General features: G+C 36.1%; 1 long non-coding RNA gene across 1 annotated transcript; it reads right to left on the bottom strand.

The window, feature by feature from the left end:
* Positions 1-2,649: 2,649 nt before the first annotated feature.
* Positions 2,650-4,662, bottom strand: LOC107866568. The gene is made up of 3 exons (XR_001672989.2): positions 4,543-4,662; positions 4,342-4,396; positions 2,650-3,880 (listed from the first exon to the last, which is right to left on the bottom strand). It is a non-coding gene; the product is annotated as an uncharacterized LOC107866568 (long non-coding RNA).
* Between the last annotated feature and the right edge of the window lie 227 nt (positions 4,663-4,889).

The raw sequence follows: 4,889 nt of genomic DNA, 5'->3' as shown, positions 1-4,889 counted from the left end.
GGCAAATTGACTAAACTGATTTCAATGATTTCTCAAATGACTTCAAATAAGGGATACAAGACTAACAACAGCGAGGAAAATAAAACTTCATTTCAAAGATTTAGAGACATTCACGTCCAGATAGAAACGAGGAAAATGAGACTAACAACAACGCTACAAAACTATAGAAAGGATGACTATTATTCCAATCCTCCTTACTATTCTGACAAATTCGAATGAAATGGTCTTTAAAAGAACCTAGGACTTTCTGATAAGCTTTAGGATCCTTCTCATTATCCTTTTGGCATATGAGAAGCCAAAGAAACTTAAGAGGTAGCTCTGCTAGAAGCACTGCTAGCTCGATAATTAAGACTCCATCCAATAGTAACAATAGACAAAACACTATTAAATAACAATTACGACCAAAACAATATTCGGTTAAGACTCTTAAACACAGTCTAAGCAATAAACTTTAACTAGTGAACCAGCTATTCAAGCCATAGCAGTACACAAAACGAGAATATCAAATCGAAAATCTACCAACAATTAACTACAGCTATCGAAGCCATCTACCAGCAAACAACCCAACATACAATCATACTGAAAATTTATTCATGACTATAGAAGATCGAGATGAAGCAGAAGAGATCGAAGCTTGAACGAAAAAAAGGGCATTACCTATTAGAGAGCAGCAAAACAGGAATACGAACTGACGTCGGACTCCACCATCACCGTAAAGCTCGATGCCGTTACGTAAATTTCAACTAGCTGACCTCTTCTTCCTAAAATCTTTGTTAAATAAAAGTTCCTCTTTCACGAGTCCCGTTTTTTCTCTCTTTTCGAACCTAGCTTTTCTTAGAAAAATTTATTTGCACTCAAATTTTCCAACCCCAGAATTTCAAAACCTCCTTCTTGAACCCTAAAAATTTTGAACCTTAATTCTCCAACCTTAGAATTTCAAAAACCCTCCAATTTTCCCCCTCCAAGAAAAATCCCCTAACAGTGACCCAAATGGGTCTTTATATAGAAGATGAATTAGGGGTAGGTTAGGAACTTTAAAAAAAGGAAATCAAAATCTTTCAAAATTGGATTACCCCCAACAAATTATACCGATTGTACCAATTTTGAAATTGGTGGACCAATAAGATTTAGGGAAAACGAATTTCTACCAAGAGCCAATGAAATTGTGACATACATGTATGAAATTGTACCATTGTTATCGAGATTCACGGATTTGAGCCATTGTGGTGCGTGAGGTGTCCAGTTTCTAGAACTCTTATCAAAGAAAATGGCTTAATAGATGGGTCAAGTTGAAGAGAGAGATGGGTTAGTTGGGTTCGCGGGTATGGTCAGATTGCCAGGCTAACGTTGGTACTGTTGCGAGGTTGAGAAGAGTTGTCCTTTATTGATGAAGGTCTTTGACGTTGTTGTTGTTTTCTAATGGTTTATGTTTGAAGAGGAGAATGGAATTGGGCCGGGTTATTAATGGAAGTGGGCTGGTATGGCTTGGGCCGTTGGTGATGATCCATTGAAGGGTAATTGGGCTGCTACTGATTTGCTAATTGGATCCAAATTGGGGATTTGGCCATTCATTTAAGTTTTGGCCAAATTCAAGATCAATTGGCCAATTGCATCGCAATTGTGGCTAATTTGATTTCAATTACGGCCAAATTAAATGAAAATTCGAAATGGATTAATATCTCATTTAACTCTGAGCTTCTTGATTCGATAAAATCAAACATATATTTATTCAAATAAGTTATTTTCAAGAATAAATTGTACTTAAATCAAGATTTTAGTCATTATAATTTATTTCAAGACAACCTTGATCAAAATTTGATATTTTTATAAAAATAGATATTTAAGTAACAACATTACAACTTTGTACAACTGAATACGATAATTTATAATCTCTACTTAAAATAACGAAATTACCTCGATAAATAATTTTGAAAAGTTTCTTTATTCGATAAAATAAATATTGTTATTTTATTAAAAATCAAAGAAAAACGTAGTTATAAAGGGCAAAAATTAGGTGTCAACAAACAAAGGGAGGTTGACATTCCTAATTTTTGTCCGACCACAAATTCGTATCTAAGAGAGGTTGGATTTCCGCATGAGTTCCATGGAATTATAGCCGACCCTCAGTATCAGGTTTCCTACATATCTCAGGTTGCATGAGAATTTAGGCCACTTGTAGTTCATAAAGCTTGATTTTAAGCACAATTTTCAAGAAAATTCACCAACTATCATGGTTTTAGAGCTTTTGATAAACCGAGAAGCCGTGGAATAAAGGAATTTGGTGGGGAGGTTGGAATGCAGTCAAGTTTTCTACGTAGAGCCCAGCCTACATATCCCCTAGACTTTAGGGAATCAGATTGCTTGTAGTTCGACTCGATCGATAGAAAAGATAGTCTTCTATTTCAGACGATCTTTGGCTCGGGATGAGTGACAAGTTAATGATCGAGTTATGGAAAAGAGGCTTGTAACCTCTTAACTATGAATGTGGGATCCTTCACATCCATAGGCAAGAATTTACCTGGACATAATTGTCACGCCTCAAATCCTACTAGGGCGGACAGGCACTCGTAGCCGTGAAGGCCCGAGAGAACCAACCCATAACCTTGGAATTCACATTCATGCAACTATAATAGGAAAAGGTTTTGCCATCTACGGATATAATACCTTAATAAAAAAAATATAAACGACAATACCTAAAACCATATACATAATAGACTTGGCCGTTGGGTCCATAACATCTACAAGATAACACACTAACATGCTTAACTTTACATTGGTCTACAAAGCCTCTAGACGATACATAGAACTTGGCTAAGGTCGGGAAAATCCCTGCCATACTATTAACTTTTATACAATACCAAAAATATATAGAACCGACTTGGAAAGCCCCAAAGCAAACTGGAGCTCACCAATAGCAGATGGATAACTTGGGATCCTATAGAGAAGGTATGTTTATCGAAGCACCTGTACCTGTAGCATGAAATATAGGTCCCCCATAAGGGAGTCATTACAAAAATATGTACTGAGTATGCAAGGTGGAAAAGAAACAATACAAGATACAAAGGTTCAATAAAAATCTGGAGCAAGTGTAAAAATAGTGCTAGAGACCACCTTTACATTTACTTGTGGAACAGGGTACATTACATTTATTTCCTTCTTTTACCTTCTTACTTCATTATCTTTGTAATCCATATGATACGAATGACCAGCTGATCAGTGGTAAATAACAAATTAGGATCGGCCCATGCTAGACTTATGCCCCTGAGCTTCCACCTGTAAATAAAAATTGGGATCGGCCCATGCTAGGCTTACGCCCCTGAGCTTCCACCCACATATAAAGTATCGGGATCGGCCCATTCTAGGCTTATGCCCCTGATCTGCCACCCATTTTACAGATTTCCATTACTTAGTTTAATTAGCCTTTGAGATTGTTACTTCGGTAGTCATAACATTATGGTACCTTAAAACAATAATCTATCAATAAAAGACATGTAAATAGGCACTCAATGAAATAACAATGAATTAAGGAGTTGTTGGCATGCTAATGAAGTGTTTAGAAGCTAAAAATAACACATGGGTGTTATTTGAGTAACCGGAGAAATTCTAAAATTTACTAGTGAAAATAGAAATCTAGGATTGGTAGCAAGCATATATTGAGGTTTTTTAACTCATTAGAGAGTTGGATCATGTTCATTAGTAACATGGGACATCATACAGTGCTATTATGTATCACGTGTTATAGGATAATCTTGGAAGCTTGCTCGATGGAACAAGTATCCGTTTTCATGCCAAGAGTGCAAAATAGAGTATGCCTTACATACCTGGTTGTAAAACTCCAACACCAACCCAACTCGAATCTCTGCCCTTTTAGATTACTTATCTACAATGAAATATATGGTAAACTAATATTAGCAACCAAACGTCATATTTTTGCTATTTAACTTCACCAAACTAGTGGCTGGGAAGTAAGCCCTTAATTTATCAATAAAGGGTGTCAATTTAACCCTATTATACTCCAATTACATCCACATACCATAAATATTCATATAATATCCCCCGACACAACTTTGGCTTCATTACACCTCCCAACCAAGACACAAAGCGAAATGAGCAATAGACGTACACAATCATTAATTCAGTGGTGTATCACCACATCCATCTTCTATAGTTCAATACGAACTAATCACACCTTTTCTCAATAGCAACCGGGAAGCCCCCAACCCAAACACACAAAACAGTCCGCAACAACACTCCAATCATCCTTTAATAGCAACAAAATATGTGTAATCCTCCATCAACACATGTATATGGAAAAAGGACAAAAGTGGACAGAAAGCATACCTTGATTTCCTTCGTAGTTTATTCCTTAATGTGTATTTATTGAATATCTTAATCCCTTCACACATACACCAAAAGAGAAAAGATAAATCCCTTAATAACTAAGAACAATTGACTATCAAAACTTAAAGAGAGGGCTGTCCCGAAATTAATCTTGAAGAACACATAGTTTCCTTAGTACAAGCTCATGAATTATTCACATACCTTTATCTTGGAAGGAGGGTCAATCCGAAGAACCCTTGTGGAACTATAGGGTTACTTCATAGCCAAGAGAGAAAAAGAGAGAAAAACCTAGAAAGCTGAAATTTTTGTCTAGGTTAAAATGAGAAAAAAATTGCTGATTTCCAATCCATATATAGAAGCTTATCTTTGACGACTTATTGACTATTTTTGGTCTATGTTTTGGCAAGTAAATGATGTATATACTTGCCCAATATATTGGGCTTTTGTGGATCCAAAACTATTGGGCCTTTGTTGCCCATTCTCCTTCTTTTCTTTCCTTTAACTTGGGCCAAAATTAATTCAAGTAGGTGGTAATGTATTTGGCCCAA

Source organism: Capsicum annuum, unplaced genomic scaffold (assembly GCF_002878395.1).
Source record: "Capsicum annuum cultivar UCD-10X-F1 unplaced genomic scaffold, UCD10Xv1.1 ctg4989, whole genome shotgun sequence".
Taxonomy (NCBI): domain Eukaryota; kingdom Viridiplantae; phylum Streptophyta; class Magnoliopsida; order Solanales; family Solanaceae; genus Capsicum; species Capsicum annuum.
This window is presented reverse-complemented; position numbering and strand designations above follow the sequence as displayed.